This window comes from Balaenoptera musculus, chromosome 2, assembly GCF_009873245.2.
Source record: "Balaenoptera musculus isolate JJ_BM4_2016_0621 chromosome 2, mBalMus1.pri.v3, whole genome shotgun sequence".
Lineage (NCBI taxonomy): Eukaryota > Metazoa > Chordata > Mammalia > Artiodactyla > Balaenopteridae > Balaenoptera > Balaenoptera musculus.
The window spans coordinates 87,757,095-87,775,081 of record NC_045786.1 but is presented as its reverse complement, the minus strand read 5'-3'; the positions used below and the strand labels follow the sequence as shown (position 1 = coordinate 87,775,081).

General features: G+C 41.5%; 1 protein-coding gene across 2 annotated transcripts in view; it reads left to right on the top strand.

The window, feature by feature from the left end:
* SLC28A2 (solute carrier family 28 member 2) overlaps positions 1-1,962 on the top strand; it is an 82,028-nt gene extending 80,066 nt beyond the window's left edge. For both annotated transcript variants that reach the window (XR_005018594.1, XM_036841688.1), the window contains exon 20: positions 1,212-1,962. The gene's annotated coding sequence lies outside the window, so the exon portion shown is untranslated. The remainder of the gene's footprint in view (positions 1-1,211) is intronic.
* Positions 1,963-17,987: the final 16,025 nt, after the last annotated feature.

Below are 17,987 nucleotides of genomic sequence, written 5' to 3'. Positions count from 1 at the left end.
GGAATTGAAATTTTTTCCATTAAGAGAATTTTGTAAAGACTGAAATGAATGGAAATCCAAAGGTGCAATTGTCTGGTGAATACGGCGGATGAATCAGAACTTCCCAGCCAAGCTGTAACAGTTTTTGCCTGGTCATCAAAGAAACATGTGGTCTTGCCGTACCCTAATGGAAGATTATGCATTTTCTGCTGACTAATTCTGGACGCTTTTCGTCGAGTGCTGCTTTCAATTGGTCTAATTGGGAGCAGTACTTATTGCAATTAATTGTTTGGTTTTCCGGAAGGAGCTCATAATACAGGACTCCCTTCCAATCCCACCATATACACAACATCACCTTCTTTGGATGAAGACCAGCCTTTGATGTGGTTGGTAGTGGTTCATTTCGCTTGCCCCACAGTCTCTTCCATTCCACATTACTGTACAGTATCCACTTTTCATCACCTGTCACAATTTGTTTTAAAAACAGAAAGTTTTCATTACATTTAATTAGAGAATCGCATGCAGAAATATGGTAAAGAAGGGTTTTTTTCGCTTAACTTATGTGGAACCCAAACATCAAAGCAATTAACATAACCAAGCTGGGGCAAATGATTTTCAGCGCTTGATTCGGATATTTTGAGTATGTCAGCTATCTCCCGCGTGGTATAGCGTTGATTGTTCTCAATATCTCGATTTCATCACTATCAACTTCAACTAGTCTACCCAACCGTGGCGCATCATCCAGCGAGAAATCTCCAGCATGGAACTTCGCAAACCACTTTTGATACGTTTGATCAGTCACAGCACCTTCTCCATACACTGCACAAATCGTTTTTTTTCGCATTTCAGTTGCATTTACCTTTCTAGAAATAATAAAGCATAATATGCTGAAATGTTGCTTTTTTCTTCCATCTTCAATATTAAAATGGCTACACAAAAATTCACCAATTTTGATAAGTTCTTTTTTTTAATTGCATGCTGATATGACAGCTGTCACAATACAATCTAATACAATTGTTTCGAATGAAGTTAAAGACAACTAAGTGCTACTAGAGCCATCTTATGGAAAAAACCGAATGAACATTTTGGCCAGCCCAATATTAGGTCATTGTGATTGGATTCATTAATAAGTTTCTGTTTTTGTTTTCACCTGCTTGGTAGAACTTAATGATACATCTTGTTGCATTGTTTTTATCTGACCCACTATGTATCTCTCTGGCTTTTCATTTCAGTACCTCTCTGAATGGAACCAACCCTCCTTCTTTTCCTGGTCCCTGGGAAGATAAAGAGTTCAGTGCCATAGCCCTTGCTAAATGCTGTGACCTCTACACCAATGCTGTCTGTGCCTAAAGCTGGTCCATTTCCGTAACAGTCCTGATCTGGATGGCTTTTTGATGGCAAAGTTATTTTCATACTCAGAGTTCTCATTCTACAGCTAACTCACCTTGATCTTTAATAGTAAATGTAAAATATTCATTTTGGTTCACTGTATGTCAGTAATGAAAATTAGCCCTCATTTTTCCATTATTTGGCTGAACCAAATAAGAAATTCCTTATGGGCTCTGTCTGAGCTTAGAGTTGAAATAATAAATATTACCATGTCAAAAAATGTCTTGCAAACCTTGCTTCTAGTTGCCATCTTAAAAATTATGTGATGTGTGCCAGAACTCTTCTATGTGTGTTCTGGTAAAACAAATATGGGAGGCAGGCACAGTCTGCCTTGGAGTTTGATGAGTGTCATTCCTCTCTGCCCCTTACTGAAAGAAGACGTATGCAGGCAAGTTATTCAAAATCTTGTACCAGTTTTCTTATTGTAAACTGGGAAGAATGATGTTTGCCCTGTTCACTTCAAGATTATAATAATCAAAGCAGTGTGTGGAAGTTCTTGGAAGATGTAAAGTGTGTTTCATGACTCTGTCCTAAAGATGCTACCAGAAAACTACTAGAGCTAATCAATGAATTTGGTAAAGTAGCAGGATACAAAATTAATGCACAGAATTCTCTTGCATTCCTATACACTAATGATGAAAAATCTGAAAGTGAAATTAAGAAAACACTCCCATTTACCATTGCAACACAAAGAATAAAATATCTAGGAATAAACCTACCTAAGGAGACAAAAGACCTGTATGCAGAAAATCATAAGACACTGATGAAAGAAATTAAAGATGATACAAATAGATGGAGAGATATACCATGTTCTTGGATTGGAAGAATCAACATTGTGAAAATGACTCTACTACCCAAAGCAATCTACAGATTCAATGCAATCCCTATCAAACTACCACTGGCATTTTTCACAGAACTAGAACAAAAAATTTCACAATTTGTATGGAAACACAAAAGACCCCGAATAGCCAAAGCAATCTTGAGAAAGAAAAACGGAGCTGGAGGAATCAGGCTCCCTGACTTCAGACTATACTACAAAGCTACAGTAATCAAGACAGTATGGTACTAGCACAGAAACAGAAATATAGATCAATAAAACAGGATAGAAAGCCCAGAGATAAACCCACGCACATATGGTCACCTTATCTTTGATAAAGGAGGCAAGAATATACAGTGGAGAAAAGACAGCCTCTTCAATAAGTGGTGCTGGGAAAACTGGAAAGCTACATGTAAAAGAATGAAATTAGAACACTCCCTAACACCATACACAAAAATAAACTCAAAATGGATTAAAGACCTAAATGTAAGGCCAGACACCATCAAACTCTTAGAGGAAAACATAGGCAGAACACTCTATGACATAAATCACAGCAAGATGCTTTTTGACCCACCTCCTAGAGGAATGGAAATAAAAACAAAAATAAACAAATGGGACCTAATGAAACTTCAAAGCTTTTGCACAGCAAAGGAAACCATAAACAAGATGAAAAGACAACCCTCAGAATGGGAGAAAATATTTGCAAATGAAGCAACTGACAAAGGATTAATCTCCAAAATTTATAAGCAGCTCATGCAGCTCAATATGAAAAAAACAAACAACCCAATCCAAAAATGGGCAGAAGACCTAAATAGACATTTCTCCAAAGAAGATTTACAGATTGCCAACAGACACATGAAATAATGCTCAACATCATTAATCATTAGAGAAATGCAAATCAAAACTACAATGAGATATCATTGCATACCGGTCAGAATGGCCATCATCAAAAAATCTACAAACAATAAATGCTGGAGAGGGTGTGGAGAAGAGGGAACCTTCTTGCACTGTTGGTGGGAATGTAAATTGATACAGCCACTATAGAGAACAGTGTGGACGTTCCTTAAAAAACTACAAATAGAACTACCATACGACCCAGCAATCCCACTACTGGGCATATACCCTGAGAAAACCATAATTCAAAAGGAGTCATGTGCCAAAATGTTCATTGCAGCTCTATTTACAATAGCCAGGACATGGAAGCAACCAAAGTGTCCATCATCAGATGAATGGATAAAGAAGATGTGGCACATATATACAATGGAATATTACTCAGCCATAAAAAGGAACGAAACTGAGTTATTTGTAGTGAGGTGGATGGACCTAGAGACTGTCATACAGAGTGAAGTAAGTCAGAAAGAGAAAAACAAATACCGTATGCTCACACATATATATGGAATCTTAAAAAAAAAAAAGTCATGAAGAACCTAGGGGCAAGATGGGAATAAAGATGCAGACCTACTAGAGAATGGACTTGAGGATACGGGGAGGGGGAAGGGTAAGCTGGGACAAAGTGAGAGAGTGGCATGGACATATATACACTACCAAACGTAAAATAGATAGCTAGTGGGAAGCAGCTGCATAGCACAGGGAGATCAGCTTGGTGCTTTGTGACCACCTAGAGGGGTGGGATAGGGAGGGTGGGAGGGAGGGAGATGCGAGAGGGAAGAGGTATGGGGACATATGTATATGTATAACTGATTCACTTTGTTATAAAGCAGAAACTAACACACCATTGTAAAGCAATTATACTCCAATAAAGATGTTAAAAAATAATAATAATAAATAAGTAAATAAATAAATACAAAGAAAAAGTGTTTCATGACTCTGTATGTGGAATCATTACTATAAAAGTTATTGTAATATATAATTAACATATAATTGACAAATGCTTCACTTTATGTTGGCTGGAGTTGCCCTGAATTAGACCTTGGATGTTATCTGAATACTTTGGGAAGGATGCTGTTAGAGGTACCCATCTGAGAATGAAAGTTGCAGTTTAATGCCCTTTACTTATAGCTTATTGGGTTTCATTTCATTTTTCTTTTTGTATGAAAACAATGTATCACAATGGGCATTTGGACAATTTAAACACTTGGATAAAATATATAATTGACAAAATTTAAAAAAAATTATGTGATGTTGGTGTGCTATAAATGTGATTTGGTATGTAATGTGTACTGAGGTGAAAAGCTGTATTTCTTGGAGTTCTGTGGATGAGCTGGGTTTATGGTACTAAAGGTACATAAGAAAGTTCCATGAATATTTCATGATAAGATTTTTCTTGTTGCCACACATTCATAAACCTGAAAACTCTTTAACATCATTACACAGTAAACAGTTTTTCCTATATGCAAACTTATAAGGAATATCCATTTCTTAGAGGCCCTTACTTCATTTTAGTATTCTGCTTTAGTGCCATATTTGCTTCAAGTTTAAAATGACTCTTTTAAAAATGTGATTTTCGGCAGGGAGGGGGGACAGTTTTTCCTCCCAGATGACATTTGACAATGTCTTGAGATATAATTAGTTGTCACAACTGGGGGAATGCTACTGACATCTTCGACGGAGTAGAGGCCAGAACTGCTGCTAAACATTCTACTATGCACGAGTTAGCCTCCACAACAAAGAATTCTGTGGCCCCAAATGTCAGCGGTGCTAAGGCTGAGATACTCTGATTGAAAATATTTAACATATTTCTTAATATCTAATATTATTTATAATATTAATAATATTATAGCCTTAAGGAAGAATTTCAGAAGGATGTAGGAGTTCCTCAAAAAGTTAAAATTACTCCCTGGCCCCATAATTCTATTCCTTGGTATACCCAAAAGAACTGAAAACAGGTATGCCAACGAGTACATGTACACGCATGACCATGGCAGCACTATTCACGGTAGTCAGAAGGTGGAAACAGTCCAAATGTTCATCAACGGCTGAACGGATAAACAAACTGTGTTATGTACATACAGTGGAATTCTATTCAGCCATAAAAAGCATGAAGTACTGATATATCCTACACAGAAGAACCTAGAAAACATTACGCTAAGTCAAAAAGCCAGACACAAAGGCTTATTATTGTATGATTCTATTTTGTATGATTCCCTTTATATGAAATATTCAGCATAGATAAATCCATAGAGACAGAATACAGATTGGTGGTTGCCAAGGGTAGGAGGGGAGGGGGAACAGGGAATTACTACTTAATGAGTATGCAGTTTTACTGTGGGATGATGGAAATGTTTTGGAACTAGATAGAAATGGTGGTTACACAACATTGTGAATGTACTAAATGTCACTGATTTGTTCACTTTCAAATGGTTAGTTTTATGTTATGTGAATTTCACCTCAGTAAATTTTATATATATGTAAAATTTATATATATAAATAAATATATATATAATTTTATGTATATAGGCTATTTGTATGTTCCCTTAGCTAATCTACCTTCTTCCATTTCACAATTATCTGAGCTCAGAACCTCTTGGTCTGGGCTTCCCTGGTGGCACAGTGGTTAAGAATCTGCCTGCCAATGCAGGGGACACGGGTTTGATCACTGGTCCGGGAAAATCCCACATGCCGCAGAGTAACCAAGCCCGTGCGCCACAACTACTGAGCCTGCGCTCTAGAGCCCACGAGCCACAACTACTGAAGCCCATGTGCCACAACTACTGAAGGCTGTGCACCTAGAGCCCGTGCTCTGCAACAAGAGAAGCCACTGCAATAAGCCCACACACCACAGAGAAGAGGAGCCCCTGCTCGCCACAACTAGAGAAAGCCGTGCACAGCAATGAAGACCCAACGCAGCCAAAGATAAATAAATAAATATCTTTATACTTAAATAAATAAATAAATACCTTTAAATAAAGTTTATAAACTTTATTAAAGTTTATTAAATAAATAAATATATAACTTTAAGTGGCGAGGGGGTGGTGGTGTGATGAATTGGGAGATTGGGATTGACTATCCGTATAGTTATCTTATGGATAACTAATAAGAACCTGCTGTATAAAAAAATAAAATAAATAAAATAAATAAATAAATAACTTTATAAAAAAAAGAACCTCTTGGTCTTCCTTCCAGTTTCCTGTCCCAACTTCTCTCCCTTATTTTCCAAACTTGAGGTAAAAGAAAACGACGCCTCAATAAAGAAGCATGCTTCTTGTCCTGCACGCTGATTTTTACCCCAGCCTAGTTTCTTTCTGAGAGGCAGCTGAATGCAGTGGTTGGTGGTCCTGGACAGTAGAGGCCAGATTACTTGGGTTCTGCTTTGAGCTCTGCCACTTATCCCAGAGGATCTTGGGCAAGTTCCTTAACGTCTCTGTGCCTTGGTATCCTTGTCTGTAAAATGGGGTTAATGGGACCTACCTTATAGTTAACGGTTGTGAGGTTGTAAAGGGATCAAGAGTGTCCGCTCACTGTAAGCCCAATGTAAGGGTTAGCTACTATTATTACCATTTAAGGAGCTGAGTTCATAACCATCAATTTATTGAGTTATGTATGAAATTTAGTTCACACGAGCAAGGGTATGGGGCGGAGGGATCTTCTTATCTCCTTTCAGGGGAATGGGCTGGCTTTCTAACTCTGTCTCCAATTTCAAGCAAATCTGGTCTGAACTCTCACACTTAGAGGGCCGCCCTGTAACAGCCGGAAGCGTGACAACTCCATCACCAGCAGAACAGCCTCACAAGCAGGAGGAACGAACAGGGAAAGCTGAGCGTGATATGGGCAAACACAATGCTGCCTCCTGGGGCCAAGAGGCACTCGCAGGTGAGCACAGCAGAGAACAGCGTGGAAGTGGGTTGGGCGGGGCTGGGCGGGGCTGGGCGGGCCCGGGTAGAGTTCGAAGTGCCTGGTCAACCCGGAGGGGAGGCGCAAGACGGGGACCAATGGCCCTCGGGCTCCGTCCTGGGGGCGGGGCAAACATGCAGATGCCCAGTTCTTGGAGACTCCATGGCGCACGCACTTGACTTCCACAAAGAAGTCTCTCTGTTTCCATCCCTGATAAAGGAGTCTTAGGCAGAGAGAAGAGAGGAGCCTGAGGAAGAGTGGCCAAGAGAAAAGACTGGAGGACTAGGAAGGGGGCTGTGTTGGGATGTGGGAGCAGTAGTGGGAAATGTTGCAGGAAGGGGGACCCCTTCCAGGGCCCGAGAGTGGGCTCTTGTCTAACACTCGGAAATGAATTGTCGGAGGAGACACACGTGCTGACAAAGCAAGAGACTTTATTGGGAAGGGGCAACCAGGTGGAGAGCAGGAGGGTAGGGGAACCCAGGAAGGATTGCTCTGCCACGTGGCTCGCAGTCTCGGGCTTTATGGTGATGGGATTAGTTTCTGGGTTGTCTCTGGCCAATCATTCTGACTCAGGGTCCTTCCTGGGGGCGCACAACCGCTCAGCCAAGATGGATTCTGGCGAGGATTCTGGGAGGTTGGTAGGACCTGTGGACTGGCGTCTCCTCTCTCCTTTTGACCTTTCCCGAATTCTTCTGGTTGGTGGTGGCTTGTTAGTTCCGTGGTCCTTGCCAGGATCTCCTGTCGTAAAATAACTCATGCAAATTGTTACTGTCTTTGCCTGGCCAGGGCGGGCGGTTTCAGTCAGTGTTTCCCCTAACGGAAGGGAGACTGTGGAAATGAAGAAAGGAGAGTGGCCGACTGGATCACTGAATGGGTACAGTCTGTTCTTGCAAACATTACACCGTAAAGCCTCTTTTGTGTATATTATTCCACAACCTGCAATTTTTGCTTATGTGTGTGGACATCTTTCTAGATCGGTACATGTAAACAGTTTGTGTTTGACTCCCACTTCTGACTCTCCTTTAGATGCCTGAACTACTCTTGGTGAAATTCTTTGGCTAAGCTATTGGTTGTCAGACATTTAAAAGGTTATCCCGCCTGTGGGAATAATTGACTTTCAAGATAGGAATAAAAAGATTAGGAGCCGGAAGATCTGGATTCAAAGTCCTGTCCTGAGTCCCTTTCAAGCCACGTGAAAGTTCTTAATAATTCAAAAGCTCAATTTCCACTTCTGCTGATAATTATAATAATGAAGATGATGATAATTATATCTACCTTATATCTACCTTATAAGTTGCTAGAAAATTTGACTTAATAATATATATGAAAAAAGTACATTATGTAAATGGTAAGGTGTGCCTAAGCTATTCTTTTCACAAGTAGTTAAAGTGTACGGATTTTTTTTTCCCTTTGGGCTGTGCTGTGCGGCATGCAGGGTCTTAGTTCCCCGACTAGTGATCCAACCCGGGCCCCCTGCATTAGGAGCATGGAGTCTTAACTGCTGGACCACCAGGGAAGTCCCAAGGTGTAAGGATCTTAAATAGAGAGCATTTGTTCCTTTATACATGAACATTTGCTTGGCACTTATCAAGTTCCTTGCGTTGCTTAATGAGATTTGCGTGTCCCCTGCCCCAATTTAATCTGTACAACCATCCTTTAAGAAAGGTACTGTTATTATCCCAGTTTTCCACAGGAGGAAAGATAGGCTTAGAGAGATTAAGTTGCTCCCTAGAGTCACATAGTAAGTGACAGAACCATGATTTGAGCCCAGGGAGTGTCTAACTCCAAAAGCCTCTTAACCACTATGTCTGTTCTCATTCTATCCCAGCCCTCCCTGCCTTCTTTCCTTCTCTAATCCAGTACCTCAAGGCTGACCCGTTTAACCCAAGTGATCTCATCAGCTTCTAAAGTATTTATTATTTGTGAACGACTTGTGTGCCAATCATATCCTGCTGTGTGGCATCTTTTGTATTTTTGTCTTATTTTGCAGTTTGTCTTATTGTTGTCTTCTATTGCAGTAAGTAGAAAAATGATTGTTATAAAAACTGGCAAGTACCTCAAAGACAGAATTGTCTTTATTTAACAAGTTACTTTTATCAGGTCTTTGAATATGGAGCTCCATAAGGGCAGAAACCACGTCTGTTTTATTTATTACCAAAGCTCTAGGAGCTAGCACTGTGCCTAGCAAAACAAAACAAACCTGCAAGCAAAAAATGCATTTAATATTGTTGAGAAACAAAAAAGAGGAAACTCCAAGCGTTTTGTCCTAGACACCTGGGGGCAAAACAAAGCGAGAGAAAATGTCTGCTATATGAAAGAACATAGGCCTGGTACAAAGTAAGCTTTTAATCAGTATTAGTTATTATTGCTACATATGTATAATAGGTTTGGGGAGGGTATGGGTAGCAGGTAGAAAATGGGAAAGCAAAAGAAAGAAAAAATAGAGCAAAATGATGCTGGGCTAGTTTGTGAATAGATGGCCAGTGAGGACTTTTCAGGCAGAAATGGGCAAAGAGTATTTAAGAATAGGGATACTTAATATTTAACCCCACCAACTTTGCCCTCAAATCTTCAGTAAAAGTCTGCTCTCTATATGATCTGGTGCCAGTGGTATTTTGATGAATTCAAGAATCCAGGTGGTATCCAGTACAGATAGTATGGTATAGGCACTCCAGTCAACAGGAGTAAAATAGAGCCATAAATTATAAGGAGAGAAGTAAGGTGTCCAAGAAACCTCAGAAACATTGGGAACAATGCTGGTTTTTCTCATTTTATATAGGACGAGGGCTCAAGACCATTTCCATTAAATCGTAAAGGATGGGGGATTCTCCAGTAGGCGGGAGGACTTTTGAGAAATCAAGACAGCTAAACCTTGAGTTACACTGCTGTGGTTATTCTCCGTAAGTTATGTTTATGTCATGTCCTCCCAGCTGGATTGTAAAATTTTGCAACTTGAAATGATGAGAAATGAGTTGAGTTTGTATGGCATTTTTCTATGTATGAATTTCTTTTTTTTACGTGAGTTCATTGGAACTAACAAAACTATTTGTGGTATGTATGATGTCATCACTTTTCTCCTTTCTGTTTTAAAAATAAGGCAATTCATGCACAGAGAGTTTAAGTACACCTGCCCTTGGTTACAGAGCTAGCAAGGACCTAAGCCAGCGTGGTATAGTGAAAAGGATATAGTTTAATAAGGCTTTTCACTATATGGGTGAAATCTAGCTTTCCAATCTCTTTTATTTTTTTCTTCTCTTTTATAAAAATTGAGATATAGTTGATTTACAATATTATATTAGTTTCAGGTATACAACATAGTGATTCAAAATTTTTACACTTTATACTCCATTTATAGTTATTATAAAATATTGGCTATATTCCTTGTGCTGTACAATATATCCTTGTAGCTTATTCACTTTATACATAGTAGTTTGTACCTCCTAATCCCCTATCCCTATCTTGCCTCTCCCCCTCTCTCTCCCCCACTAGTTTACTCTCTGTATCTGTGAGTCTTTTTCTTCTTGTTATATTCGCTAGTTTGTTTTATTTTTTAGATTCCACATGTAAGTGATAATATACAGTATTTGTCTTTCTCTGTCTGACTTATTTCACTAAGCATGATACCCTTCAGGTCCAGCCATGTTGTTGCACATGGCAAAATTTCATTCTTTTTTTTTATAGCTGAGTAGTAGTTCATCCAGTCTCTTTCTTACCACTATCTCATGCTACCCATCCATGTACACAATCACCACAGAGATCTACCGACTTTCCCTAAGAAATCTACACCTCAGTGACTTTGAAAAAGTACCTAACCTCCGAGAGCCTCTATTCTCACAGTTATACTAACAAAGATAATAATGGCTTCATTAAAGGGTTGTTGTGGAGGTTAAATTTTTTAACTCTAAGGTGCTTGGAACACAGAAATGCTTAAGGAATGTTCTCTCCTTGATTCCTTGGCTTGCTTTCTTTTTCATATCTTTCAACTTAAAGTTCAATACTTTCTGCATAACTCTACCAAGTATTTCTTATATTTCTCTGCAACTTCGATGGCACCTGGCTTCATGTCCTGTGCATGTCCCAACTCCTCCCCTGGGGCCAAAGGTAGTCTCAGAAGGATGGGGCAAAGGGCTGGGTTAGGTCTGGCTGGTAGTTGCTGAGGGTGGCCTGAGGCACTCCAACAGGAACCCCATGCCACGTTTAAGTCACAAGACCAAAGATCAGACTTGATGGAGCCAAATCTTTTCTCAGGGAATGCAGGTGATGTAGATCTGGGAACAGGGGCGACTAGGTCATCAAAGGGTTTCAAACAAGTACCAGATACTCATGACAAACACTTGTCATCAACAAGAAAAGCACGATTTATGAAATTTATTAGAAACCACCCGTGTTAACAGCTTATATTTTTCATTAGACAATAACTTTTACCAGTTTTTATTTTTAAAAACTCAAGTCTTACATCCAGAAAAGAAAAGCATATTTTTTGAAAACCCCAAATGCACTTTTCAGTTTCAAGGCTCATGTCTATCACATTTATCACATAGATTTACCTTGACTATAAAAATCCTTTCTGTATATTTTAAGCAGGAATCAAAACAGAATATTGAAGCCATTTTTAACACATAGAACAGCAATTTCTTTGCTGAAATCATATTTCCACTTGTCAAGAGCTGTTGTTCCCTCAAGGGAAGTACACATTATGTCTGTGGCACTGAGTGTCTCATACACAAAAAATGGAGGAGGGAGCCCTCTTTTCCATGGTGACAAGACTAAGGTTTGAATTATTCATTAAGTGAAGGATATTTATTTGTGATTAACCAAACTCAGAGGATGATTTAGGAAATTTCCCAAAGAAAATATTATCCTTCAGGTATTTGACATTTGAGGGCTCCTGTGTTCATGGTTTCAGAAGCAAATCTATGGCTCTGTGAAAGGGCAAATTAGCCTTCAGCTACATGGCTATGATTTACAGAACAAAAAACAATATCAATTTATTTCCTTAGTGGATTTCAGAGACAAGTTAAATGTTTAAAAGAATTTTTTAAGGTGGCTAAACAATGAAAGGCAGTATCACTAGTCATATTTGATAAAGGGAAGATACTCAGCTCCATCGCACAGCTGTATGCTGCCTGGCCAGTGGCCACCACTCTTGTGAATTTGTTGCACATCCATTTGGCTGCTTGGCTATCCCCCGCTGTTGTGGACCACTGCCTATGGCATTGCTGAACCACTCAGATGAGTCTGGCTCTGTATCAGAGTGATGATTGGGTCCAGTGGTGCCTAACAAAGGCTTGTGGCGGGGGGGAGGGGGGAGGAGGATGCTCATAACAGTCATATCACATAACAATCACACACAAAATTTTCACTTAATTACTATTAATACTAATAGCTAACATTTTCTGAGTGCATACTAAATGCCAGGCACTGGGTATTACTTGACCGAGTCCTCACAAAAACACTATGAGGTAGCCTATAGTCGTGAAGTTATAGCCCCTGGTGCTATCTGGCCCCCACAAACTGAGGGTCCTCCACAGGTAGTACTGACTGGGAGGAAGAACTGAAGCACCTGAAAATTGGCCAGAATGAACTGCTGAGGCTTTAGCTTCTCAAGAAGCTACCTGGGTGGGGAGGGGTAGGGCTGGGTAAAACAATCCAGAAGTGTAGGGGAGTTAAGTCTGGGAGTAGATAAAACTTAACCCATGAGAGACAGGAGACAGAAAGAAGCCAACATTGCTCACTCTTTGTCCTGTGTGAAGGGCGGTTCTGAGAAGTAGTAGCTTCATAAGTACTTCCTGGAGCTGCCCTGGATGATCAAGCAGCCAGCTTTGTTTGCAATGAAGCTGTGGCCATCTTGGTAACATATCTGTTACGTTTGTTTTCCCTTTTTCCCTACCTCACTTCCTTTTTCTCTCACACTTTCTTCCCTGGAATTTCACCCATCAACAAAGCATTAGTACATTATCTTCTGCTTCAGGTTTTGTTTTCTTAGGACTCTCTATTAAAAAGCACTGGTACCAGGAGTGGTCTTTAAGAACAGACCCTCAAAATGAGATTTTGGAGTTGAATAGCCCACCTATCTGAAGGCAATAGGAATGGTTTTCCTGATAGTAAGTGGGATAATAATTCCTGCTATGAAGTAGCATGGCATCACAGTTACTAAAGCTTTCATCTATAGTTAAGAGGGATGAGGTGCAGGTGGAAGATAAAGCAGTGGGATACCAAGTGGATGCTGTACTTGATCGATACGGGAGAAACGATAATGATAAGGATTGGGGAAGAGATTGGCTCCTTTTTTTTTGAAGTATAGTTGATTTTCAATGTTATGCCAGTCTCTGCTGTACAGCAAAGTGACTCAGTTATACACATAGAGACATTCTTTTTATATATATATATATATATACTCTTTTCCACTATGGTTTATCCCAGGAGATTGGATATAGTTCCCTGTGCTATACAGTAGGACCTTGTTGTTTATCCATTCTAAATGTAATAGTTTGCATCTACCAACCCCAAACTCCCGAGACTGGCTGCTTTTGACAGCACTGGAAGCCTTGCAAAAAGAAAACAATAGTTTGAAGCAGCTAATTGCCGAGGTAGGAACACTATGGAAGCCAGAGGACTTCTCTGGCAGCCATAAAGGAGACTCCGATCTCTTGCAGAGCAAGTGAGGCACTGTAGAAAATTAGGTTCAGGATCCAGAGTGGCAGAGCTGCAAAAGAGATTGAATGCATAGCTTCAACAGGTCAAAGACTTTTCCAGATAGGAAAAATGTGAGACCTTAAGACCTGGACAAGAAATATTTGGGTGGATGAGAGCCTCAGAACCTTGACCTCCCAATTGTCCCTAAATCTTCTTGGCCTGAAGAAGCAGTCCATTTCCTCTTGACTGAAGAAAACAGTCTCCCTTTACCTGGAGACTGTACATGAATGAAATATTAATAGATTCATTGCAAGATGACTCTTGTTTTCCTCCATTGCCCTTTTCTGCTTCCAGTCTGATAACCAGTGTCAGAGCTCTGCACACCCTAACCAGGGAAGTACAGGTCCTGCTCCAGAAGGAATTCGCCTACATTCTAAAAGAATTATAGAACCTGAGAATATGTGAGGATCAGAATAATATAGGAAGGAACTTGACAAAAGTCATGCAGAGCCGAATTTGAAAAGACTTTAGTTCTAGGTAGAATAAAAGATCAAGATAATCTCTGATGTCATTTTCTCTTGGAAAATGAAGGTTGTAGGAAGATAACCCAGGAGTGAATCCCCACCTAAACTGTGTTTAAACCTGTAACATTTCATTAATTCCATCATTCTATAGACGGGTGTCTTAACTGACCTCCGAATGTATTCAGAAGTTGGCAGTTTACAGGACAACTTTGGTAAGCTTCATGCATCAATAGAGGCATTAGATAGCCAAGCCTCTAAACAAGGTAGATGGAGCCAGAGAACTCAAGACACAACTACTCTGAAGTTCTGCTTCTATTTCTCTAATCCCAGGCAGTGTGGCGTAGAGGAAATAAGACCAGACTTTAGTCAGGTAGCCTGGGACTTTAAAACCTGGCTCTGCCACCTACTGGTGACGTCGATTTTGCTCATTAGAAAACTGCGGTAATAATACGTACCGGCAGGGTGGCTGTGAGGATGAGTAACATCCCATCTGTGCGGAACCTGGGAGGAGGTGCTGAAGAAGAGGTAACTTCTTTTTCCTGTTTTAAAATTCACTTAGAAATACAAGTGTCATCTCAAAGTCTATTTTTCTTTCCAAAGCAATTACTCCCCCAGACCTGTCTTTTCTTTAGTAGCTCTGTCATTCTTCCAGCCAGCCAGGCTGAAAACCTGTCATATTGGACTTCTCCTCATTCTTTATCTGCCTATTTTTAACCAGCCACAAGATCCTGCCCTTTTTCTTTCCTTCTTCTAGCATCCTTGTCTTATACTTCGGAATTCCCTACCTGGAAAATTGCCATCGTCTTCTGGCTGGTCTCAGATACCACTTCACCAATGTCACTCCTTTGTGCCAAAATCTTCCATGGATCCTTATTAGCTATGGAATAAAGTCTCAGTTCCTTAGTATATATGAAAACCTTCCATAATCTGGCCATATGGTTGCCAGATTTAGCAAATAAAAATACATGGAGCCCAGTTAATTTTGAATTCTAGATAAACAACCAATTTTTTTGGTAAAAGTATGTCACATGCAATATTTGCGATGTATTTATAGTAGTAAATTTTTTGTTGTTCATCTGAAATTCAAATTTAACTGGGCATCGTATATTTTATCAGGCAAACCCACTTGGCCCTAACTTTTCTCTCTTTGGTCCTATATCTCAATACTCTCCATGAATCTAGGCTACTCGTGGTCTGTCCTCAGGTCTCATGTTGCTCATGGCTTGTATTTTGGCCTCAGGTGCCCAAGGAGAATCAGAAAGATCTGATTTTGAACCTCTGCTTTCTTACTTACCAACCCTATGACTTTGGCAACTAATTTAACCTCCCGAACCTCAGATTTCTCATTACAAAATATGAGCCCTAATATTGACACATGAGGGAGTGATTGTGAGGATCAGACGAGCTGTGTAAAACCTGGAATCATGGGGTCTACTGTATGTATTCAGCATGTTAGTTCATTGCTGTTGTTACTAGGATTTCTGTAAGAGCAGAACTTAGCTCTTCAGGTCCTCAGTTGTACTGCTGACCATGATTTGCAAGAAGCAGTGTGGTCTAGGTCACATTTGGAAGTTACAGAGGCTGGAGTGGATGTCAGGGTGATCTCTCCCGGGCACACTTGCCTTCCCACGTCATACTCTGAGCCCAGCAGTGGGAATGAAGCAAGCTGTGCAGCAGGGGGGACCTGGGGACCGGGAGCCACTCACCTCCCCTCCCACTCCTCTACCCCACAAAACCTTCTCTCCTCACCTTACTCCCTCTCAACCTGTATCCCCTCACTCTCCTTGTCTGTTTATTGCCGAACGTCTTTTAAAGGTTCTCGCACTTGCTGTTTTCCGTTTCTACATATGAAGCTCAGTTGACACCCCAGTAACTCCTTTGCAACAGTGCTTTCAACCCTCTCCAGTCACCTCCTCATTGCCAAATTTGGTCTATTCTTTACTCCTGTATTTGGAACCGCTGACCACTCATCTTCCTCTGACCTCCGTGGCACTGACCTCTTCTGGTTCTCCTCCTACTTCTCCAATGGCTCCTTCTAAGTCTCTTTTGCCTGCTCCTTATGTATGACTCTTCCGAGCAGGATGGTGGTAGAGTATGGAAGCCTAGCATCTCCCTCCCCCAAGTCCACTGAAATAATCAATAGAGCAGGGAGACGGGGGGAAATAATTTATCACTACTGAAAACTAAGGTTGGAATCATCTATAAACTAAAAATCTGGAGGCATTTCTTCTAGCAATAATGATGGGCTTGGATTAAAAAGAGCCAGTGAGGGCTTCCCTGGTGGTGCAGTGGTTAAGAATCCGCCTGCCAATACAGGAGATATGGGTTCGAGCCCTGGTCCAGGAAGATCCCACATGCTGTGGGGCAACTAAGCCCGTGTGCCACAACTACTGAGCCTGCGCTCTAGAGCCTGTGAGCCACAACTATTGAGCCTTCGTGCCACAACTGCTGAGCCCGTGTGCTACAGCTACTGAAGCCTGGGCACCTAGAGCCCGAGCTCCGCAATAAGAGAAGCCACCGCAATGAGAAGCCCGCGCACCGCAATGAAGAGTAGCCCCCGCTCGCCGCAACTAGAGAAAGCCTGCGCGCAGCAACGAAGACCCAACGCAGCCAAAATTTTTTTAAAAAATTTTAAAAAAGAGCCAGTGAGGGCTGAGAGCCACCCTCCTTCACGAGGGAGGATGACTCATCTAAGACTTCCTGGCTGCCTCCACCGTCACTCCCTGACTTGGAGAGGCAAGGGCAGCGCTGTTCTGGCAGAGAGGAGGTGAGGCGGGTCGGGGTGGCGGGGCTGCTGAGAGGCCCAGCACCAGGAGCACCTCTGGTCTCTGTGGACCTCTGACACTGTGCTCCACTGCTAGCTTGCAAGGACTGGCTTGCAAGCAGTAAACAGAGACTGAGTGCTGTGTGTGTAGAGGTCTGGGGGTCCTTTTACAGAGCATCATGGCCCTGTGGCTTAGGCTTCCTCCTCACTCACAGCCTTGGCTGGTGACCTCAGTACTCATTACCTCCAGTTGCGCCCAGCCTCGCCTCCAGATTCAGTCCCAGACCATCTGCTCTTTGCCCACGTCCACCCTCTATGCCTCTCCCCTGCCTTCTCTTGTTTCCCAACTCCCATTTGGCCTTTGGACCAACCCAAGCCCTTCTGTAAGGGATGACACTTCAGCTCAAGCACTTTAAAAAATGTATGGCTAAAGAGGCAGCACTATGGGCTGATTTTTTAAAAAATTAATTAAGTTATTTATTTATTTTTGGTTGTGCTGGGTCTTTGTTGCTGCGCGTGGGCTTTCTCTAGTTGCAGCGAGCGGGGGCTACTCTTTGTTGTGGCGCACAGGCTTCTCATCGCAGTGGCTTCTCTTGTTGCGGAGCTCAGGCTCTAGGTGCCCAGGCTTCAGTAGCTGTAGCACACGGGCTCAGTAGTTGTGGCACGTGGGCTCAGTAGTTGTGGCTCACGGGCTCTAGAGCGCAGGCTCAGTAGTTGTGGTGCACGGGCTTAGTTGCTCCGCGGCATGTGGGATCTTCCCGGACCAGGGCTCGAACCCGTGTCCCCTGCATGGGCAGGCGGATTCTTAAACACTGTGCCACCAGGGAAGTCCCTGGGCTGACTTTTAAATGCCTTCCTCCTTTATACTCTTCTCAGGAGGTAGAACACCAAACTCTTTGATACAATCTGGGCTCAAAAGAATATCCCTCAGACGAATATGATGCCACAGCAAAGTAATTTCAACAATTTTCTCACGTCAAGATATTTCCCCAAGGGCTCTCCCAGGTCATTAGGACACCATCTGGCTAGTAGTTTGATAAGGATAGATAGTGCTTTCCAAAATGAGGAAGTGAACTACAGCCAGCAG